General features: G+C 45.0%; 1 long non-coding RNA gene across 3 annotated transcripts in view; it reads right to left on the bottom strand.

Annotated features, from left to right (window-relative positions):
- LOC135904581 (uncharacterized) overlaps window positions 1–24831 on the bottom strand; it is a 374630-nt gene that overhangs the window by 177220 nt on the left and 172579 nt on the right. For 2 of the 3 annotated variants that reach the window (XR_011514298.1, XR_011514299.1), the window contains 2 exons: window positions 12915–13027; window positions 6312–6405 (listed from right to left, as the gene is read on the bottom strand). This is a non-coding gene — a long non-coding RNA (uncharacterized lncRNA). Of the gene's footprint in view, window positions 1–6311; window positions 6406–12914; window positions 13028–20640; window positions 20909–24831 lie in introns of those variants that run through there. The other variant, XR_011514300.1, reaches the window with a different exon arrangement.

The raw sequence follows: 24831 nt of genomic DNA, 5'->3' as shown, positions 1-24831 counted from the left end.
CTATAACAGCTAAGGAATGGTAAGAAAATGCTCAGATGGTGTAAAAGTTTTTTTTTCTAAAAGTAAACTTTATTTCTTCTTATAAGTTAACTGCGACTACCTCAGAAGTTATTTCTGGATGGATGTTTAACAATCGTACGGTTTCAGCTGCCGCGAAAGAGCAAATGTCCTCGATATTGGCCGAAGTAGTAGAATTTGGCTGTCTCGTCCCTCCTTACATCGCTTGTCTTGAATACCCACTGAAGCGGACCCGTGATTATTGTAAGTAATGAAACGCTCCATTGCAGCGCGCTTCCATAATCTGCTCCCACTGACTGGCACCTAACCAGACATGTCCGGCTACAAGTTCTCATAAAACAACACTCCTAAATCGAAAAAGTAACTCGCTTCGTCGAGATTCTACTACAGTCAACCAAGCTGCAGGCATTTCCGTGACTGCGAGAGGCGATCATTTCGCCTTGCCATAACAAGTGTGAGACGCAGAAATTCGCAACGAAACAGTAATGCATTTGTCGGGTTATCGTAGACCAGACTTAATACCAAACTCCACGGCCGGCTGCTCTATTAATCTGGATGGGCGTCTATTACTGACTTCATTGGGTGTCTAGACTCTTTCGGTTACAAGACCCAGAAGCCAGTCGGTGAGAAAGGCACAAACAGAGTTACGAGGAGACATACTACACGCAAACTCATGTTTGTGTTCTAGAGAAATGACATCGCAAGCCTCAGGAAGTTGTACCTCTTCGCCAGCACCAATTCGAAGCTTATTTCCGTGACATCGGCGAATGGCCATAAAACGGTCGCTTCCGAGCTGTGCAGCCAAAACGAAGATAAGCTGTTCGCAGGTTGCGCAAGACAATCTAGGCAGTCATAGGGAGCACATTATGATATGCCATTCGTCTACGTGTTCTGCCATACAAAAATACCACATTGCGTAGTCGACCAGAGAGGGACATGGAAGAGCAGGAGTAAAAATCAAGATGGCAAGGAAGGAACTGTATTGACCGGAACACGGGCTGTCTCACAGCCAGACTGATTTTTACGATCTCTCGAAGTCCAGAAAATACGCCTACAGATTTGGCATATAAAGTGAAATGAATGGCTCCCAAGGCTGCAGCTAGTTCACGATGCCATCCTCACGTCGCTGCATACATTTTTCACGCCAAACGAAGTCGAAGTGCTGAAGCAGACATAGGCTTTATATCCTTGCTCTTCCGTGATAGATGGGATGAGAACTGTGCAGCTTTATGCACTCTGAACATGCGCGTGACTTGGAATGATAGAGAATGAGCGAGCAAAACTTGCTTGTGTTAAACGCCGCGTATCTGCAAAACGTGCATGACTACCAACAGGCATTGAAATCGTTCTTCAACCACAAACTCAAGCTTGGGGCACAAAGGATTTCTCTTCACGCATTCGGTATGTATATGCAATTCGTAATGTTGATATATCGTTTCATCTTTCTAGCAATGTTCTATTGTATGCACGGAAGCCTTCTGCGTATATTTTAATGGGCAGGTAGGTGTGTGGTCTCCTATGTGCAAAGCACACCCTCAGATTTCGCTCCGTCACGAGAGGTTGCTCAATGTTTGTTGGATTGCGATGCGCTCTTTTGGTAAAAAGAAAGGGGCTCCATACACAGCCTTGCCGCCTATCGACCCCATCTACACAACAGCCCACCGCGAGGCAATAAAATGTTGGGCTCCCGGTCCGCCAGCATGGGGACGAGAGAGTGCTTTGACCCACCCGAACAAAGACTTGATGTCCGTCAAGAAACAATGATAATAAAAGCCATGGGTCACATCAGGCATTGCTACCAATGGCATGCTGCGGCCAAGTGTTTTTTTTTTTCTCCTTGTCAACTTTTTTTACACGACGCTCCTTCCGTCTTCTCCTGCTTTTGAGCTGCCAAAATTAATATCAAAAGCTCATTTATCGCCAAAGTGGCTTCTTCGGAAAATTTTACACGACCCGTTTTATTTATTTTTTCTCTTCGTGCACTTTGCTTTTTTTCTTTCAAAAGTTTTTTTTAGAGGATACTGTGTCATTTGTTTTCAACGTGGGATAGCTAGCGGTGCCCATGACTTTAATTGCGATTAGCATTCTTTGCCTGCTTCAGCCGTTTTGAGATCGATTCATCCATCCATCCATGCATGCATGGATGGATGGATGGATCGATGGATGGATAAATGCATGGATGCATGGGATGGTTGCATGCCAAGTTATCTACCTGCACGCGACACTATTGTCCTGTCGTTATCGCGCCTTACACACCAAGCAAGTGACCCGAGTTGTCTAATAGGTTCGGCAACTAGGTATTGCTCGAATTCGTGACGTCATCGTAGCCATTGCATCGCCGTTATTGCACCTTTGTAAGATAACTCTAGTCATGCCGTTCGTCATCATACGATCGTCGTCATACAGTAGTTATGCATTCTATCTCACGCTACAATTGTTATGCCCTTGTGGTCGTTCAATCCTTCGCATTCCAACTCCTGATTTGACTCTCATAATGACGTCCTCATCACTCCTTCTACTAATAGCCAGTGGCACAAGTTTTTAATAGCTTGGGACACCAGGCATGGTCGTGATGCCGTCGGGATCCTTGTATCATCGTCACTCTGACTTCGTTTGTCATTGTATAGACGTCATTCGTTTCTCGTCATTCCATCTTCGTCTCTGCGTTGGTGTCACACAGTCGTCGTCATGCCGCCGTACTTATGGCGACCTTGGCAGTCGAGTGCCACAAGAAAGTGGGAAGATATCGGTAATTTGTCGCAGATAGCCGAAGCGCTGAAAGTCTCAGAGTAACTACTAAACATGGTAAATGCTTAGTGGTTTAGCGGAAAGACCGGGGCCTAGCGGAGAGAAGAGAACTAGGAGCCCGATTCCTTAATAATAAGAATATAGCTGGTAAAACACAAGAAATATATAGCATTAACGAGAGGGTGGCAGGTCTTGTTGTGAAAATTAATAAGAGGTACGAATTGAAGGCCATACAGGTCTACGCCCCTACATCCAGTCATGATGACCAGGAAGTCGAAAGCTTCCATGAAGACGTGAAATCAGCGATGGGTAAAGTCAAAACAAAATACACTATACTGATGGGTGACATCAACGCCAGGGTAGGCAAGAAGCAGGCTGGAGACAAGGCAGTGGGGGATATGGCACAGGCGCTAGGAATAGCAGGGGAGAGTTATTAGTAGCGTTTGCAGAACAGAATAATATGCGGATAATGAATACCTTCTTCCGCAAGCGGGATAGCCGAAAGTTGACGTGGAGGAGCCCGAATGGCAAGACTAGAAGAATTGGAGATAAGAGTTAATGGAGAATACCTGAGTAACTTGCGATTCGCTGATGATACTGCCTTGCTTAGTAGCTCAGGGGACCAATTGCAATGCATGCTCATTGACCTGGAGAGGCAAAGTAGGAGGGTGGGTCGAAAAATTAATCTGCAGAAAACTAAAGTAATGTTTAACGCTCTCGGGAAGAGAACAGCAGTTTACGATGGGCAGCGAGGCACTGGAAGTGGTAAGGGCATACATCTGGTTAGAGCAGGTAGTGACCGCGGATCCGGATCATGAGATTAAAATATTCAGAAGAATAAGAATGGGCTGGAGTGCGTTTTGCAGGTATTCTCAGATCATGAACAGCAGGTTGCCATTATCCCCTCAAGAGAAAAATGTATAACAGCTGTGTCTTGTCAGTACTCACGTATGGAGCAGAAACCTGGAGGCTTACGAAAAGGGTTCTACTTAAATTGTAGACGACGCAACAAGCTATGGAAAAAAATGGCTGTGGCTTAGGTAAGGTTAAGCCCAGGATGCGAAGCATACTAGCCTTTATTTTAGTTGTTGAACCACTGTTTAGCCTGGTGAACTGCTGTTGCTTGGCTATATTTGGTTCGGCTAGACGAAGAAACAACTCATGCATTACTTCTTCGCCTTCAAGAGTGGAACGCGACAGCGTTCCCGTCGACCCGCCAAGGGGTGTAAGACAATGGGCTACAGGGCAGCGACTACGCGCCCCGCATTGGACGCGGTGAGCGTCGAGCAAAGCAGCGTTCGGCGCGGCAACGAAATGTGCGCCTGAGCAAGAGACGCACGCCTTAGAAACAGCGCGTTTCTAAGGCAACACCGCATTCACTAGAGGCGCTTTTGTACCGCTTTGAAGCGTTGTACTCGTGGCTCAGTGGTAGCGTCTCCGTCCCACACTCCGGAGACCCTGGTTCGATTCCCACCCAGCCCGTCTTGCAAGAGTTGAGCCAAAGCCACTTCTCCTCTGTCGTGACGTCACGGTGTCACGTGATTTCATGGTCACCGCCGCGCCTGAGGAGCTGGGTTGAGCCCTCGTAATATGCTTCGCATAAAAATAATGATCGGTGTAACGTTAAGGGATAAGAAAAGAGCAGATTTGGTGAGGGAACAAACGCGAGTTAATGACATCTTAGTTGAAATCAAGAAAAAGAAATGGGCATGGGCTAGACATGTAATGAGGAGGGAAGATAACCGATGGTGATTAAGGGTTACGGACTGGATTCCAAGGGAAAGGAAGCGTAGCAGGGGACGGCAGAAAGTTAGGCGGGTGGATGAGATTAAGTTAGCAGGTACAACATGGACACAATTATTACATGACCGGGGTAGTGGGAGAACTATGGGAAAGGCCTTTGCCCTGTAGTGGGCTTAATTAGGGCGGTGGTGATGATGACGATGATGATGATGGTGGCAAATAAACACGACTCCAGGATTGTGGTGCCACAATGGTCGAATGTTGATTGCATTGCCATCGACTGTCATCGTGAGATAAGTTCTGCGATACTTTTTTTATATGTACTTATAAGCATAAAATGAACTCGAATCATCACGAACTGACGGGGTTAAACAAAATCAGCATCCGCCATGGTGGTTTAGTGGCTAAGCACGAGGTCGCGGGATCGAATCCCGGTTGCGGCGTCCGCACTTCGCTGGGGCCGAAATGCAAAAACACCTGCATCCCGTGCAATGGGGATTAGCATTGTTGTTTGTAGTTGCAGTTAAAGATCACTTTGTAGTTAAAGGCCTCTTGGAAGTCAAAATCAAACTGTAGTCCCCACTGCGGCGGGCCTCATAATAAAATCCTGTTTTCGGTGCGTACAAGCCCAGAATTCAATGTAATTCAACAGAATAGGCGAGTATTACGGTAAACAACATCAGCGATGGATAATATAATAAAGTGGCTCGTATCTGTTGTGAGTGATGCATTCTTACGTTTACATATGTCGACACATTAAGACGTCGGGCAGGAAGGTACACGATGAATGCACTTTCGCGCACCCCGAACACCAAATTTATTCCGAGGCATTCCACACAGCGACGAGATTTGCGCAAATATTTGAGGGAAATGAGTTCCACTGCATAACCTGATATTAAAAGTTCGCGCAACACTGTCTTTAAGAAAGCAGCTTCAAAAGTCTCTCGGAAAGCTTTATGTATTATCATTTTTTTTTTGCGTGTGGAAGAGACAACACGACATATATTTTTTCGCAGCAAATAGATGGGAACGACATTAGTCTATTTATTACACTTCGCAATTCCCAAATGAAATAGAAAGATTCATTTGACGTCGCCTTCAATGGCATAAATAAAAAAGTGATATTTTAGTTTTCATGAAGTCCCTTCCTTTTCAATCTTACATACTCTGATGGCTTTATTGCCAACGACCATGAATCGCACATGTCGTTGGTTCTCGTACAATTTATTACCTTTTGTTGGAGATCGGCCAACCACATTGTGGTACAGTGGTTGAATGAGAACTGGCTTTTTGCAGGACGCAGCGCACCGAATGCGAAATGTCATCGAAGAAAAGATGAAGAAAAGAACGCACTTTTCATGAGGGGAAGGGTAATAAGTATCTACAAGGATAAAAAAACGTGTACAAGCTCATTGTTACTGTCATTCAGGCCTTTAATTTTTATTTCTTCTTTCTAACTCTGCGTCAGTCAGTGTCAGCAATGAAAGGGAGAATGTTGGATAGCGGTTAGTCATAGAAAAGTGCGCAGGCCACAATCCGAGAAAATATATTTTCCTGTTCGAAGCCGCAACTTCTGGCTGACAGATAGAAATATATATGTCTGGCTTGAAGCCCATTTAAAAAAAAAAGTGTGGACACCGCTACTTCAAGGACCAAAAAGGTTGGGGGGTTTAGCGGGCCAAAGTCCACAATGTTTCCATGACGCATGCCGTGGCTAGAGACTCTAAATTAATTTTGACCACGTAGGGCTCTTTAACGTGTACCTAATGCATGGCACACAAGCGTTTTCGCAATTCACCCACCTTTTGAATGCGGTAGCCGCTGTCGGGATCGAACCCAGGTCCTCGTGCTCAGCAGCGCCACGCCATAACAACTAAGTTTTTGCGGTGGGGAATTCTGAGGATAGAAGGGAGAAGTGTAAGAAGGCAGAGAATAACATTAGTGCCGTCGTTGGTGCCTTTTTGCTACAGAAATTGCAGCGCACTCATACATCAGAAAATACTACGCTACGGAGATCTCTCATAATCGCCAATGCAGAAAGTAAGGGATATTTTTAAGAGCCGCGAATACAGGACCTATAGCCACATTCAGCGTTTATTTATTCCGAAAGAAAGGAAGAATATGGCTGACTGTTGCGGTTTTCAATGCATACTTGAAACAGCAACCTCTGAAATGGGTGGTACTTCAGCCGGAACAAGTATGATGACAAGGGGGCTTACTTGATGCTGGTTTATAGAGTGGCTGCTGCTCGTGCGTGCGTGTGTGTGTGTGTGTGTGTGTGTGTGTGTGTGTGTGTGTGTGCATGTGTGTGTGTGTGTGTGCGTGTGTGTGTGTGCGTGCGTGTGTGCGTGTGCGTATGTGCGTGTGTGTGTGCGTGCGTGTGTGCGTGTGTGTGTGCGTGCGTGTGCGTGTGTGTGTGTGTGCGCGCGTGCGTGCGCATGCGTGCGTGCGTGCGTGCGTGCGTGCGTGCGTGTGTGCGTGCGCGTGCCACTCGCAGTAAGGAGACTGCAGTAGTGGGGCTGTGTGGCGCGTGCTGTCTCCTTACTGCAGTCTCCTGACTCGCAGGCGTCTGTTGTAACTGAGTCAAGACGGGCAGCCTCGTATTGAAAACATTTGTGAAAGGTTTTTCAAGACGATCAGCTTCTTTGTTTACGAGCACGCTAGCAAGCGATACATTTATAATCTTTCCTTAATACTTATTTCCTTCTTTTGCTATTTATATTTTGTTGGACACGTGTGAGTGTTTCCTCACCAAGGATTGTGAAAGACATATCGGCGAGTTTCTCTAATAGCAGTTCACAGACCCTTAGTCTTCTATTTGCTCTATCGCGATAGAACGCGGGTAGAGTGGGAGGCTGTAATGGTGACGGTGGCCATTGAACAGAACCTGTTTCCGCTCGCTTGTCGATGTTGTATTTGTGCTGGCGAAATCTCCAACATCGAAAGAATGACGGGGCACAGCTGTGATTCTTACATCTTGTCCGACGCTGATCTTGTTGTAGCAGCAATCCCTTATATCCGACGACGCTCTCACTATAGAGTAATGGATGGAGGTAGCTTACTGGTCTTCCAAGAAAACCTATATTGAAACAAATTGGAGTGAAATACCCTATAGACACCTGGAGTAATGAGAGATTCAATTACGAACGAAAATCATATGTCTTTCATAATAATGATGGTATCTAGATGTCATATAGGCTGAGGTTGGTGGGTTTTGTGTTTTCATTTTTTATCAGCACATACCAGTCTACCGTTCCGAGTTACACAGACTAAAGTTGCTCTTGCAGTTTGATTAGTGTCCGAGCCCGCAGAATATAATATATTGTGAGGAGCACCAACAAATAATAAACCTAGGGCATAGGTAACCAGTGAAAGTCAGCTAGAGTAACCATGCATGAATGTTAAGATAGTACCAAAGCAATGTCGTCTCATTTTCTCCCAGTTGTATAACGGCCATTTCGGGCACTCGTTTACAAAAAAGGCGATAAGTGACTTCAAAAAAAGCAAACACAAAAAAGTGGGGGAGGGAGGCACAGATATTGACTTTTTTTCAACCGGGCTATATCTTTACCCTTTTCAACACGGAAGCTGCCATATATAGAACGTGTTTGATTACAGCACATCTTGCAGCAAAGGTTTTTTTATACAAACCTGAAGCCCCTAGTAAACAAAATCAGATTTAAAAAGCCGTCACCATATCTTGCAGCTGCGTCCAATCTAGTAATGATGCCAGCAATATAATTACGTCTTTAAAAAACGAGCTTTCCTCAGTCTCTCTGCTGTGCGCACGTCGATTTTTGAACAGATCTCTTGTTATGTCAAATAAGCTAGCTTTATCTTTTCTTCTTACTTGCAACGCCAGTAGAGCCGGCCTTATGTTACGGAATAGGCAAGTTAGAAAAACCCAAGCCTAGAATAGCAACAACACTTCCAGACGCGTGCCGGAAGCGAAGGGTCTCCTCAATCGCCTGATGGAAATCCAATATGTGTGCTGTGGGCCCGAGCGGCGGATATCGATGATAAGCACCTGTGGAGCAATTTTTGATTTATTTCCTATACTGCGCACATTCGTCAGCGGCGCAGTTCGTGTAAAAGCACAAAATTAATTTTCTCTCCTCAAGGTCATGTATTTTCACATAACCGCTTGGCCTGTTTTAAAACGAAGCTTTCTTTGCTGGTATGCGCACATGTATATATACGAATGATAGGACACGCGAAACAAGCATTTTATTTTTTCACCGTTACTTCCAGGGTCCGCCGTTCTTCAGGGAATAGAGGTAACAGAAATGTGCGCTTCTTAGATACAAAGATCGTATAAGCGGCATCCGAGCACGTGCTCGACATCTATCAGTTGCCGTATCACCGTAAATGTGGCCACAAGTCAATAACAGTGATAATTGTTGCGGATTGTTTCCATGCAGAGCCTCACACCGACCTGACTGGTGCTTTAAAAAGTACCACGCCGATGTTAGAGGTCTGACAGTCTTTCTTCATCTCGCCAGTACTAGCTTTGAAGTGGCAACCACGCCTGCCGCGCTGAGGTTGTTAGGATTGACTAGTTGCTGGCTCTACAGGCTTCGGTGTCTGGGTATATGACAGTGTGATGAGGCACTCATTAATAAACCTGTGTATACGCCACCGGGTACAAGGTACCGGGTATGTGCCGCTTATCAATGAGCCTCTTTGATGCCACGTTCGGTCATAGGATATCTGCCGTGCTTCAATGAATAAAAAAACCTTTAAAATTTGTCCGGTGCTGGGCAGAATCAAACCCGGCGGCATTATATTATATATATATCTTTCCCAAATGTGTCTACGCACACACGCTCTACACGTGGACTTCGAAGTGGTGGCGGCGTCACACGGCGCAGCGTGCCCAGGGGAAAGCGGGAGATAGGAACCCAGCTTCATACACGTCTTGTATATTACGCGTTTCGGCGTGGCCACTGCGGCGTATCGCTACATTTTTTTGCAGTGCTAATTGCATTAACGTCAACGTTCATCGTGAAATGGGTTCGGTGTGAAATTCTTTACACGAGTTAATAAACTAGTTGGTAACTTTATTGGCACCGACTATTCCTCACCCACTGCGAAAACAATAAATAAAAACACGAGACACACTCAAACAAATTGAACACACTTAGATAGCACGATCATTTGTTAAGTTCCAACTACGAGTAAAGCAAGGCGTAGCAGATTCGAAAGACGCTCAGGTACACGAGCGCGTGCAGTTGCCCAAATAAGAGAAAGTACACAAAGACTCGCAAAACACGCACAGAAGTTGACAGTTTCGCAGACAAGATGGCTGACTTAGTTACACATACCTGTGTAATACAATACATACATAGCACCACAAACACAAATACCAAACTCAAACATACACAACACATATGTGACCTTTTATATTTAGAGATACAAAGTCTGATCACTAATATTCTGTTTTTATTAGAGCTGTTCTGCTGCCCCATTGTTGGCCACGGGCGAAGTTGAGTGCTCTAGCAGCATACGTTGCACGTCAGCTACGTAGCTGCAATGCCTCTTCGGAGAGTGAGTTGTTAGATTCCAGACAGTGACGCATGTATGCCCTGTACCAAGCCACAAACGATACAGTAATGTCGCACAATTCCTACTGTAGCTCAATTTTGACACAGAACCGAAAACTATGGGCAAGATGGCGATTGATTGCTTTTATTATTTGTTTTATGATGAATTTCCATGCGCCTGTTTTGCAAGAGCACGTTGCAAGCTTACCAGGCATACTGCAGTACACTGGTTTCTACCGTGACGCTCCTTGCGCTTCCAGCGAGCGCTTCTTGTGTGTTCAATATCCTGGCTTCATATTACCGCAGTGGCATGAGCTCCAAGACAAATAGTGACAGTTTGTAGGTCATTTTTTTCAATTACATTCTCCACCGTAAGATGAGCTACGCATGAATTCTACGTCAGCAGCACAATCCGACCAATCGCTGGCATCTTTTTGGCAGGCCGCCACTGATTTCATTCTCTGTATCCACGGGCCAAAAACAACTCTTCGACTTCAAACAAATATCCACCCACCATCGAGATTCGGACAGGCCAATACCGCGGAAATCCAATTTCGCATATTTCTCACCGCGAAGTAGAGCGCGAGCTGCACTAGAAGCTAGGTTTTGACTTTTGTATGCGACCATAAAGCAGGTTTGAAGGACTTGGTATAACATAACTTTACGACACGACGGGATATAGCGTGCGTCCCCGGGTTAGCGTATTCGCAGGTAGATAGCTGAATAAATATAGTTAGAAATCACTGCTTTGTGTGTTTAGTCATCGTGAACCCGTCATGCGTCGTGCTGTCTCGCGTAGTTCTGTTTAAATCTGTTTACAAACCAAAAGAAACTAGCATAAATCCATCAGCCATGGTGGCGCAGTTGGTTTGGCTTTGCATAGCTAAGCCCGACGGCGCAGGATTGAATCCCGGCTGCGGCGGTCGCATTTCGATGGAGGTGAAATGCTAGAGCGCCCGCCTACCGTGCAGTTGCCGCACGTTGAACAACCGCAGGTGGTCAAAAAATATAAACTCGATGTCCCGCACTACGATGTTCTTTATAATCGTATCTTGGTTTTGGCAGGTAAAACCTCAGAATTTATTTTTTAGCATAAAGGCTTGAGCCCGAGATGAGGCAGCAGGCAAGCAGGCTTAGTCAGTGCGGATCGAATCGGTCGCCTTTTCCGAGAAAGCTCTCAAATATCTCATCACGCTTGCTAGGCGAAAGAAGCGTCTGAGATGGGGAAGCGGTAGTGCACGGCAACAGCGAATACAGTACGGCAGTATTTGAGGACGCTGGCCTCAAAATCGGAAAGGCATCCGGAAAGGCTATGGAAAGGCATCCATGGGTGGCAACGGCAGAACAGCTTAGTGTTGGTGTTCGCAGCGTGGCGCTTCAACTCAGTTGATGAGCAAGTGGAGAACTTCAGAGGCAGCCCTGTTTGCCAAACAAGCACTAATGAATGCTCTACTGAAACGAATTAGGAGCAAGCAAAATAAAATGTAAAAAAAAATTCCACTGCTTCTTGTGAGTCCTCAGGTGTTAGTTTAGAAAATACGTTTTGCTTGCTTTGTCCTGACATTATATTTCTCCGTGTATTGCTTTTCGTATTGAGATTCCATTGCTATCAGTATGTCTCCTCTGTGTTCTTATTTCGATCTGCAGGCTTTGATTACCAATACACTCAGATTACACTCCTGTTGCTGCTTGCTGCAGGTGTCTTGCTTTTCTATTAGAGCATCCACTGCTTCTATTCTTCTTGGACCGGCTAAAATACAAATATTTTATTGTTGTTGCTGACCCATTGTTCATACACAAAGCATTTTGTTACGCATTGAAGATCCCTCCCTTTCGCTTTTCTCCAGTGGAATCGCTGCAATGGCTACCGAAAGAAGGGTTGTCTGGGCAGCGCTTGCTCGAGTGATGACAAATATATTTAAATGTTAATTCGGCCCATTGCACAAAACAGGCCAAGAATGGGGCCGGCGGAATAAAACACAATCAGTGAATACAGTGCACCAAAGTTCGGCAGCATGTGCTCCCTGGCAGCACGTGAAGGCAAAAGCTCGCTGCACATTTCATAACGCATTATGTTATACTATTGGAGGGGTCAGACTTCTTGCAAGACATAACGCGCCACAGTGTGAAGTAAAGGTGCGGCAAGTCGTTATCTGCGAGCTTCTGCTTCTTCTCTTCATTACTGTCTTGCATCGTCGCATTGCTGTTTTCGCAGTTCGGCTTCTTCGGCTCGTTTTCGAAGCTTAGCTGCGACTTCGAGCGCTCGTATAGCTGAGTCAGACTCGCACCAACAACGTTTCTATTCCACTTTACGTTGCATTTTCTCAGCGGGACAAAGCTGCACTCGCGGTCGAACGCCTCGCTCCCACCGATTCGTACGTCGCGCCTTGTTTCTCGCTTGGCGAGCATCTTCTGCCGAAGCGTACTTCCGAAGGGGGTATGCACTGATTTAGTGATGGTTCGGATGCTTCTTTTGAATTTGTTCTTTATTGAAACGTTTGCTGTTCTGTGTGTTGTATGGGTGACCTAATGAATGCATGCGCACTGTTCGCTTCACTTGGTTGAGCCCCTGTCGCCTCTTCCTTAAGAAGGTATAATCCATTGGATCTTTGCTTGCTTACAGGGTATGAGCCATTGCTGACGGTGTATTTATTGTATCACTCGACTCGTCGCAACGTTCTTTAGGAATGAGCCATTGCAACGAGCCACTCAAGGTTTTTCGCCTTAAAAGTAGAGTCAGTGCATCAACTTCATTTCAAGACATGGTTGGCCTAGATGAGCGAAAGAGTTTGTTTTTAAAATGCATACTTGGCAACCGAATAATCATGTGTATTTGTAGAATCAGCTGAATAAAGCACTTACCTATTGTCACTGCATGACGTGCTTTGAATTTTCATAATCCACCACCCCGCAGCACTTGGTGGGAGCGAGGCCAAATAATCGAACGTTGTTGCACCTTGAAGCACCAGCGTCGACTACACAAAACCAAAATTGAAACACATAAAACGTTTAGGCATAAATCGAGCGCATGGTGGTTACAACGTGCGTTAGTGGACACCAGGCACGTATTCAGGATTTTATTTAGGGGGCGCCCAACCCCGAAGGTAATTTTTCTATGCAAATGAGGGGTGGGGGTGTACTTTTACTAGTACAAAAGTTAATAACTCCCAGCGTTGGCTATAAAGGTGCGTAATCCTGCAACAGAGAAATGAAACAAGTTGTATATCGCAAGTACGCCTCTACTTGGCAAATCAGGAACCACATCAATTTGACTCGCGCAGGAAAGAAACGCAGGACGGACAAAGCCAAGAACGATAAACAAACGAAACCGTAAAATGAAGATATCTGGTAGTGTTGTTTTCTAATTATCTGGTAGAATTATCCAGAAAGTTATATTTGTGGAATAATCACAGTTATTTTATCTCTCGTTTACTGCTTTACCAGTTTAGGGGTGAAAACCAACTCCTATTGTTATTTGGGAAGTTGCTTAATGAGGCGTAGGCGCCAGTCCCGTACAACCGCGTAGAGCGCAAGACACTGCGGTTCTAGACATACTATACCCCCGCAGAAGGTCAGAAAAAAAATCCACATAAGTAGAGAAGTGGCTACGTCAGGCGGGCCTCGAATGACAGCTGTAGAAGCATCTATCAAACTACAGGTAACCATTCTCCACTTTGTTCTCCGCGGCGTTTTCCCTACTTCCATTTCAAATAAAAGAATTTTCGTCCATAAATGTTCTCATGAAGAACGGTTAAATTTGTTAATTTTTCCTTTTTCTTCCTGTTTTGCTGTGGCCTCGGCTCTCTCCCTTAGTAGATGGCCTAATTTTTCAAGTTCTTGCGACTCTTTTCTCCCGTTGCCAATGTTGCACGAAAAGTGCGGTACAATTAAGGAAAAAAACCAGACGAGGTAACGGGTGACATTCATATTGCTTATGAGTTCGAAGGTTATTGCAGGGTTTGATTGAAATTTTGAAATTTTTAGGTATGGCTGCGAAACGTAGATTGTTGAAAAGATATCAATGGGGCCTTTCCAGCGACAGCAGCTTGAGATATCGAAACAAACATCGAAATAATGAGAAAGGCAAGAACATTCCGCCATATTTTAGCTGGGAGAATATCAAGCTGTTTCACGTCCTCAGTTCAGTGGCCTTTCCCTCGACCCGATGAGCGATCACTTCGATCACTTCGACGCCTCGGTCATAACAAACAGTTTTAGAATATCGTTTGTCGCCTTACGTACGTTGAGCGTAATAACCTTTGTGGGACGTTACGGTCCGCGTCTATTCAAGACATGTAGTTTACCGTGCGGGAACGCAAACGTAAGGAAGACGTTATAAAACAGAGCGCCGCCTGTTGCCTCGTGCCAAACGTACACAAGCCAAGAAAATCGATTCGCAACCATCCTGTTGTTGCTATGCCGACACGTCTCGTTAGGCCTACGGGCGCCGGAGTCACCGAATGATCTCAGAAATAGGACGTGCTATGGGCTCATCACTAACATTCCAGGTGAGTTTAGAGAAAGCGAAAGCTCATTTGAATATTTAGTGGCGGTCAACGCGAGTCAGAGCGCAGCCATCACGAGAATTCACGCTGAAGCGGGAGCCATGGGGGCCGCCATGTTCTGCAACGCTATTTCTTAGCATTCGGACGTTAAACTCGCCACATAACGTACGTTATCATGGTGCACGTAAACACCAGAAACACGGTAACGTTCAGAGCATGTACAGTGATGACAAGGCTATTTCTTTACGCACGTAAGGCGTTTACGTCTGTTTGTAAACGCTAAACTAAAACTGTCTAATACCGTCTGTATACAGCAGTCCAGTGTTCATGGTCGAATAGCTGTGAAGACTCAAGATTGATATGGCGGCGCTTTAGGAATATGGTTGAGGAGCGGTAGCGTGGGAGGGGAGGGGGGGAGGGGGTTATGCCGCTTAATTTCGAGGGGTCTTCTAATGGGAACCCCGGTCTTCTAATGGGAACCTGTGTGGTGGACACATACCGAAGTTTTAAACCTCAATTCACAATTCCTGAACAGCAAACAGTTAAACGTGGATGCACACATAATTGCCTCTAAACAATAGGGTCTTTCAACGCAGACCATGTGACTGACTGCCTGTCGTTTAGGCAGTGTGTACAAACACCTCAGAACGCAATTCTGAAGATGCGCTGCCTTCATCTCATCAGCGCTCCAATACTCCCTGATGAATGAAGCGCGAAGCCTTATCTCCTCATTCAAACAGCGGCAAAACGACCGATGGCAGTCCTTGAAACGTCTACGATGATGCTACAAAACAGGTCACCTCAATTCACTGTGGACCCATTATTCTAAGATCCATCCCTTCCTTTGGCAACGACCAAGTTCCTTCTCTGTCCCTTCGCGTCGATCTTTCGGGGCTTCTCCTGGCGGAACGGGCACCTACTTCCGCATAAGAGAAATGTCCTTGGGCTCACTGTTTCCACAATAAAGGCTTGGCAGATTTATTATTCACTTGTCATGGTCGTGTTGCCTTGACCTCACCATAAATTGTGCGTTTATGTCGCCTCTGTCTCGTTTTCTTCCAGCGGCTATGCTTCCGTATACCTATATTTGTTTAGCGGTACTTCTTGAACATCTTTATTTCCTCCATTAAAGAAGAAAGAAGCAGTGCCCTGCCATAATAATATACTATAGCGTTATACAGAATCGTTAGTTGCGTTTGAAGTTAGTGGCGGCAACATTAAGATTTACCTCTCGATCATTGTGCTGCTGGAAGCTCCCTTGCTTCACAGTCTATATGCTAGGATTATGTTGGCTGCTTGCGGTTGTGTAGCGTTTTCTTTTACGGTTATAACCATTTTGTCGTACTTCGTCAAAATACCACCTGGCTTAGACAACGAACATTACATAAAGAGAAATCCGAATGCACAGATGCAGACAACGTTTATCTTCGACATTGGTGCTATATCTTTGCAAAGCCTTTAAAACTGCAATAAATAGTCATGAAATGTCAAAGCTGATATTTAAAGAACTAAATACCCAAGCGATATCTACCAAACGTAGCTAGCTTAGCAAGTTAAGAAACAAAGAAGAATAAGATGGAGCGATGGGTCCACAATATGAAATTTCGAGTTCGAGATGTTAGCTTTACTGAAGCGTCCAACTGTAATCTGATTACCTTCCTGTAGCGGTGGCCAAGAAGAAGAAGTAGTTTAATGATTGGAAAATGTAGAGAGGTCGGCCGGAAAATGGAGCATCTGGCCTGCTACTCTACGTAAGGGAAGGAGAAGAGGGGAAGAAAAAGGGTCATAATGGGGGATCATAATGGGAGGAACAAGATGAAGGACACATAGTATAAATGTTGTCACAAGCGTGAGACCAGGCCCGTGTCGCCTAAGCTTTCTATTTTTCTTCGTGTAGCAATGCCCAGTACGCCAATATTCGCATTGACTACCGCAAAGGCAACTGCGTGCTAAACATTCTTCTTCGTTGAACAAAAATTTTTCTAAAAGTACCCATGTTTAATTTTGTTATTTTCCAATTTATGGCAATGCGAACTTTACCTTTTAATTGGTAGCGCGTTCATGGGGAAGAGCTTCGACAGGTAAACACAGGGAAACGTGTTTTATCTTCTTATTTGCTTTCTCTTTTTTTTTCTATCCTCTGTGAGAGGGTGGACGTGGTGGTCTTTGGAGGAGAGAACTGCTAGACCGCTTTTCGTTCCTTTTGACGGTGTTTTTATATGTTTACATGATAAATAGTATTACTAATAATAAGATTAATAATGTCGGTTTCTTTAATAATTCATTTTTATAATGCAAGAGTTCTTCGGCTTTCCATAAGCCCTTGAGCATGTGGAGCCGTAAGTGATCATGGCGTTGCGGCGACAGTTAAATAAAACATGAAATTCTAATACAAATAATGTACAGCGATGTTTCTGAGAAACATCTCGCTGAGGTCAAAACTCGACAGGGAAGCTATTAGGGACCCCATCGAGCAAAAGGAAATGGGTATCCCCAAATCTCCTTCCCTAGTCGACAGTGGCTAGACACAAATGTGGCGGATTAGGGTTCAGTGAGTTTAGCTGTTGAACGGAAGCATTAATCCTTATAGATTCGCATGCCAGATTTTACTGCACTTACCAAGAGTAATCGTTGCTTAAAAACGAAGCACGGGTTACATCGCTTAAAACACCTACTCGTATTCCTGAAGACTTTACATACTGAGTGCAGAGATTAAATGTGCATATTGTTTAAAAGCTCAATGCCACAAAATTTTGGAGCACGTGAAACACCTAGTTTAAGATAATAAAAATATGGAGGAGCGCCGGTGAAAACTTGACGTTCGAAATACGAATGGAAGCGTCACAAAATGCTAACGAGAATACCAGTTTTCCACACTCACTTAAAAAAAAAGAAAACACCGGCATTACCACTTCTCAGAAGTGACTCATGAGTTAGCGCGCAGTTCCTTGGCGTGACCTCGGAGATTGCAGCGGCGCACCCACGCAATCTCTGAGGCCACGCTCCTGCGTAGTCTAGACACCGCGGCCAGCGAGGACTACCGCGACGAACCTCTCTCGCCTCCTCCAGGCCTGGCTACGCCAGCCACTCGGAGCACCCGGTGCTAGCGGCGCGCTGAAGCAATTTCGGGTGTGGCATGCTGGAACTTACCTTATAGCGACACCACCCGGCTGGTACGCGCATCGTTTCCTTGCGTTTCTTCCTTTCTTTCTTTCCTCCTTTCCTTCCTTCTTTCTTTCTTTCTTTCTTTCTCTAATGACAAAACAACGCTAAAGAACGGCTTGTCTTGGTGCCAAGGCAAAACGCGGCACTAAACGCCACCTGACTAGGCCTTCTGCACCAGACAGCACGCGCAGCAGACAACGTGCTGTTTAAACAATACTTACAAGAGAAAGATTGTACAATTACGAATCACCAGTGCTGCGACATTGCCGAGATTGGCTCAGTGGTACGTACTACTAAATTATAACAAATTTCAGCCAAGGTAAATTTCTATGTAGTTGGCTTTAAAAGCAAAGTAAACTTTCTGCTGTGGCTCGTAATCGTTCATCGAAAACAAATTCAGCCTCCTTTGTGTGGCTGTGCAATATTTCTTTAATAATGCAATTAATGTTTGAGATGTTTAAGGGATGCAGTATAGGTGCTAATCTTTTTACAGTTGCAAGCTTGTCTATTGGATTGGAGAAACTTTACTAAAGGTCCTGCAGGACGCACATCAGCGCGCAGTGGGTGTCTCCCACGCAGAAGCTTGTCTATACCTATCATCATCATAGATTATGAGTCAAAGCTTACCATTTCCTGTCAAAGGATAAGGTACGGTAATAGGCGGCCCAGGAGCACAGGATTTATTGGTGTTAAGCCATTATGTGCTCAATGGCATCCTATATGTGCAGAATATGTATTCAGAGAGCCGCACGTATAGTGCAACGAGTTCTTTTGTAGCATATTCCACGCGAAATATTAGCCTCTTCCCTCTTGACCCACCGCGGTGGCTTAGCGGCTCTGGTGTCGCGGTGCTAAGCACGAAGTCCCGGAATCAAATCGCGGCTGCGGCCTCCGCGTTTCCATGGGGGCGAAATGCAAAACCACCTCTGCCGCGTGCATTTAAAGGCCCTCGAGTGGTCAAAATTAATCCGAAGTCCCCCACTACAGCGTGCTTCATATTCAAATCGTGGTTTTGGCACGTAAAACCCCTGAATTCAATTCAACGATTCCCTCCTTTCCTTTTATTTATGTGACCTTTCCCTATTCTTTTTTACTTTAATACCTGCCATTTTGCGGCATTCATAAATATAGCCGCAACATCACTGCAAGCGCACGTACACGCACAAGTGTTAATACCCGCCGCATGTATTCCTATACTCCTATTGTACTTGCTTCGACGTCGAGATTAGATCGGGATGAAGACATGCATCACTAAAAAAAGGAACAAGAACAAAGAAAGCACGAGACCACGAGAAAGTCGTTATGCGTTCATCATTAGGGCGCTTGGTTGCAAGCGTGATCTTCTCAACCGGGAGCGTGCGTTACATACAATAACCCGTATCTGCAGACCGACAGGCACTTGCGCTTTCCGCACATGGTTTCCTATGTGAGATCCTATTAGTCCATGCTCTTGCCTCCCCCCGTTCTTCTATTTTTTTTCCTTGTATGTTGTCAGCAATACTAAAAAGAAGAACGTACTCGCGTGATCGTGGCTATTCTCGCCATATCTTGTACGCCTCAAAGGCGATACTTTTTTATGAGAATGCAGCTGGTGCTTACGTTCTCTGCGCAGAAATAGAATGTCACCGTAGAACTAATACAGCAATGTTGTCTAAAATATTGCACTGATATCAAATGGGCGATTACTAAGAAGACTAATATAAAGAGCCGGCGAAAGCAGTGGTTGCGGCGCAAACAACGGTCCACAAAGAAATGATGAAGAAGATGAAGACATCAGTCATAAGAAGAAAGTGAAAGAGGTAAAATAAAGACCGAGTTAGTGGCTATTTAGCACTAAACGTGGAAGAATGGCGTTAGGCGTTACGTCGCTCCTGTTTGATGCCTCACTTGGAAGATTTAAACCGCATTCATCCCATTGTGAAGCGTTGTTCAAGCGCTCACTCGACACGCGTCACACATGTCCCTCGTAACTTTAGCGAAACTTTAAATATATGCGAATGCCACGCAGCTGGGCAGAACCAAGGTAATGTTATATAGATACTTTATAGCTACTAAGATTATATTTTTAATTCTACTTGATTACATATCTAGGCCCAATTATTTAATCAACTTCTCAAATACTAAAATGACTTTAAAAGTGTCGGTGAGAAAGTTACAGAGCAGCATGGAAAACTTCCGATACACCTTTCTGTTCCTCAATACGTACTACATAAAAGTGTTTTTACGAGCGTGAAAGAAGCCCGCGAATACACGCAAAGTACCTCGAGCGGCCAATCGCGCGGCAATTTTGCATGCATTTGCGGGCTCCTTTCACGCTTGGAAAAGCACTTTTATGTAGCACGTATTGAGCAACAGAAAGCTGTATCGGGAGTTTCTCGTGTCACTCTACGCTGTCCTCACTGGCAGCTCTAATCTAATTATAATCCTTGTGATTGTGAATAATTAATTAGGACTAATTTCTAATTAGGCGGAGTGAAAAAAATAATTTGGATATCTCCGACCAAAGGTAAACAACATTAGCTTTGTTTTGTACAGCTATGTGGCATTCGCACATTTTTCTTTAAAGTTTGGCTAAGGTTATGTGGGACACCCTGTGCATTTAGCACAATATTCTCTATATACTGACACTCCTAATGCTCCTAAGCATTAAAATATGCTACGATTCTACAAAGCACTGCGGATACTTTAATGAGCGGCTGCCGCAAAGCATATTGTTCTCCTACAGCCGTGTGAGTTTTCAATTAGTGCAAAGCGAAAATTACGAGCCTTAGTACGCGCAATGCAGTGCCAGCGATCGGTTTCAGTGTCTTTAAATTTAGATTGTATAGTGAAGCTTGTTTTCGCTTTCTTGTTTTCATTCTTGCAAGCGTTGCACTGGCTTCCACGCCGCGTCCCCGTTTCTATTGCGCGGGACTCACCGGCATGGCTGTCGTCCTTTTCTTCGAGGGAAGCATGGTTTCGAACATCGTGCCCCTGGCGGCAAGACACAAACTAGGGCCGCTAGTCGCGCGGCGGTGGCGGTTCGCGCATCGATTCGAGGTTCAAACTCTTGCTCTCCACCACCATCGCGTCGTGGTGGTGGCTTGCCAGGCACTGCGCGCCCGCACGCTCAGTATGAAGCAGGAACCCGCAAGACGTCCGTTGGCCACGTGTGTTCGCCGTCTCTTCGTAGCGCTGTTGGAGGTGCCTGCATCCGAAAGACCACGTGCTCTTGCTTCGAGAAGAAATGGATCGGTGGTTCGCTTCTGAGATGCCACGCGTACGGAACGTTGGAAACGTTTGTAAACTCGGGTCTGTGTCTTTTTGGATACCGTGCGTCTGACTTCTGCCTCGGCCCCTTCGAAAGACGAAGAATTGAAGACCGTTGTCGGAGTCAGCAGTGAGGGTGGTCCACCGTGCTTTCAATTTATATACTTCTACTTCTTTCAACGCAGCTGTATGACATGGACATTTGAACACTGAAGACCAGTTATTTCAGAAAAGCTTTATGTCTAGTTCTCTCGTAGGAATTACTGTGCTTTTGTGTTTTATATGGTGAGCGAAAATAAAGTGAGGCAAGAAACTTTCAACTTTTGATGGAAGTATTGTGTTTCCTATTCTTCTTTTTCGCTTATGCCCTGACTTCTTTGGGAATCATAATGCGCGATGTTATTGTAACTGGCTGCGATGTTCATGACGGCTGTAGAAAGCTCAGCTCGCGTACACCATCGTCGTGCATGGCGCTTGTGTTTGTTAGCTATGCCAACAATGAGTGCCCCGTGTTCCTGTATAACACTGCGAGCGCTACCCACTTAGACCTAAGAAATATTTGGGAATTGACATCGGTCAGTTGTATAACTTTCGCACGATTGAACCCTTAGTTATGGTTGATTTCTCGCCTTTTGCCTTCGCCTTCTCATTATTTATTTTAAAGCCTGATCTATTTCACCCGTGCAGGGTAACAGGACCAGACGTTCATCTGGTTGACCTCTCCGCCTTCTCTTGTTTCGTACCTCTTCAATTAAACGACCGAGAAATTCATGTTATCGCCAAGCCTTCGAGTTCATCTGTAAATAGTACCTTGCGGAGCAGTAGCAATCCATCTAGTATGCACAGCGCGAGCTGCGCACTGGGATTCTTTGAGATCACAAATCTTGCTGCGCTTACCAGAAGAGACAATGCTGCCCATAGATGTGACAGACGGTTTCTTCGTTTAGTGATAACGGCCATATGACACATGGCTTTGTGTGGAGCCTGCTAGTGATCCCGACATCTGCCAACAAATTCTCTGTTCCTCGCAACCATTCGGCTGTTGAATTTGTCAGCAGCAAAATTCTGGAAACTCCCATTGTGTTTTGAGGGCGAACTTGGCCACAATAACGCATACAGCCTTCGTCCAAGTGCTGACGTCTTTGATGTGTATGTAAAAGCCTACGATGCCGCCCCCCCCCCAAAAAAAAATGCAAAAAAATTAAGGCCCGCTAACGCTAACCCGATAATATAACATGTATTTTTAAAGTAAATTAAAGAGATGTATTACTATAAGCCTAAAGCCATAGGTGTCTAATTACAAAGTCACCTACCCTCGTGTCATCATAGTACCAATACGATGTGAACAACAAATGAAGTAAAATATGTGGCGGAGGAAGGACGATAGATGGAGCAATAAATAACTCTCACGCCGAGATTTTCTAACCGCATTACTGGACGCAAGTGTCGTGGACATATGCCACCGGCACGAGGCTGTGGGCTGACAAAGTCTACTGACGTGGCGAAATGGTATGCAGCAGATGTGAAGGAACCAGCAAGGTAAACAACAAGAGTGCGTATTAAATCTATATATTTTTTGTAACGTAAGAAGCCGAATTTCCAAATAAGAAAATTTTGTGGCTTCCTTGCCACCGAAGCACCAACTTATGAAGAAGGAGAAAAGAGTGCCTTCGATTGTGTTCTTCAGACTTGTTTTTCTATAATGTGCACACACATGCAGTCGCGTGGTCGTTCCTAAGCCTGCCTAAAACAAGAATGTGCCCTATGTTGCAACCTGCTCTTTAAATCAATCGATAAGTACAATAACGCCAACCTATAGTCCCACGGACAACTGGTTATCTTGCCACTGCCAGTACTGTCGCACGCTTTCTGTTCTTAATGAAAATAAATTATTCTAAAGCACTAAATCAAAAACAGTTGATCGGCTTATCTATATGTCACGTTGTTAAAAAATTAGATTTAGTCAAATCACAGGTACGCCACAATGACTCTTGTCTTTCTGCACAATGTTCCAAAGCCCACACGTACGCATAGGTAACAATTTAACGTGTCATTATTTCGTACCATAACGCGGAAGTGTCTCAAGGTTTGATCCTCGGACATCTGTTGTTGATTCGTCGGTGGATCATACGTTATGTCTAACCTATAGTGGAATCAGTAGCGAGCGAAGGTACACATATTTTATGCACATGACATAAATAATTACTTTTGTAATTAATGTTTGTAAACTCTTCAGTTAGGTGTAAATAAGTGCCTCGAAGTTTGAAGTACCACGAGTAACTCGAATTCATTCTAGAATAATGTCACCGAAACTAAAGAAATGCTATATTTACAAAAACCGTTCTGTACGGTACTGGCGCACTATCTTGATAATTCAACTGTTGAGGTTGTAGATTCAATAAAAACATTATTTGAATAATATTATAAACAAGTGCCCTGGACCATTCATATCAATTCTGTAGTTAGGCAGATCTCAAAAACTTTTGGTGGATAATATGTATTCGTCACCCTCACCCAAAAATAAATTGAACATTTAAAGAGTCGTTTGGGTCCTACTTAAAATACATGTTTCTTATGCAGGTTGTGTCTACTCACCATGATTGGGTTCAGACAGAAACTGTCCACGCAGGGCCTCCTACTCCAAATCAAACATGAAATCCTCGACGCGCGAGGCAGAAGAGCGGGACCAAAAGCCATCTTAGGACTGGACGTCACCAATTCCTCCGATAATATTATGAACAAGGCGGTCTTAGAGAACCCCCGGGACCTGCGGGGGTAGGTTGCAAGGCCTACAACTACATCCGAGACTTTCTCTCGAACCGCACAGCCCATATCACGATAGCAGAGGTTAAGTCGGGCGACATAGGAGTGGGTAGTAGGGGAACGCGCAGGGCTCGGAATTGTAGCCCTTTCTCTTCAACGTGGCCATGCTTGGTCTGCCCAAAATCCTCAGCAAGATCCACGTCCTCAACCACAGCCTGTACGCCGACGACACAGCGTTGTGGGTGACAGGCGGCAGCAAAAGCCAAAGCGAGGAAACCCTCCAGCAGGCCACGGAGGCCGTCGAATGCTACGCGGACGAAAGGGAGGCTCAGTATCTCCTCGGAAAATTCCGAACTCCTTCTGGTATACCCTACGACCAGGAAACAGTACGGAGGAACACCGAACATATATCATACACATACATACATACATATCACATACATATCATAGATCAGATCAAAGTCTTAGGACTCCAGTAGCATGTGGAAGGCAGTAACCTCGGTACCTTCAATGCACTAGAACAGCGCACAGCAAACGCTAAGACTAATGAAACGAATTGCCAATAGGCCCTACGGCATGAGGGATGCCTAATTCGTTTAGTGCTGGCCTTCGTCATCAGCCGCGTCGTCTATGTGGCAATGTACCTAACCTTTGGCGTGGCAGACAAAAAAAACAGGATGGTATGCATCACCAAACGCGCGTTAAAATAGGCAATTGGCATCCCAGTCACAACAACCAACGACATACTCTTAGAGTTGGGGCTACATAACATGCTTGATGCACTAATCGAGGCGCACGCCACCGCCTAATGCGAAAGACTCACACAGATCCCCACGGGGCGGCACATTCTGTGAAAACGAAACATTCACTACGAAGCAGAACACGGCACGACACTCAGCATTCCATTAGAGACGAGGAGGAACTTTACAAGTCCTCCGCTGCCAAAGAATATGCAAAAGATTAGACAGTTGGGTGTGTTGGTACAGCAACATGATCTTGACTTGTAGCGCGAAGTGAACACGGACACAGAAAGGAGCAGACAGGATGAGCGCTACGTCTCAACTAAATTTTTATTAAAACGAAGAACATATTTATAT

Source organism: Dermacentor albipictus, chromosome 4 (genome assembly GCF_038994185.2).
Source record: "Dermacentor albipictus isolate Rhodes 1998 colony chromosome 4, USDA_Dalb.pri_finalv2, whole genome shotgun sequence".
Lineage (NCBI taxonomy): Eukaryota > Metazoa > Arthropoda > Arachnida > Ixodida > Ixodidae > Dermacentor > Dermacentor albipictus.
The sequence above is the reverse complement of the archived record's forward strand: the minus strand, read 5'-3'. Positions and strand labels throughout refer to the sequence as shown.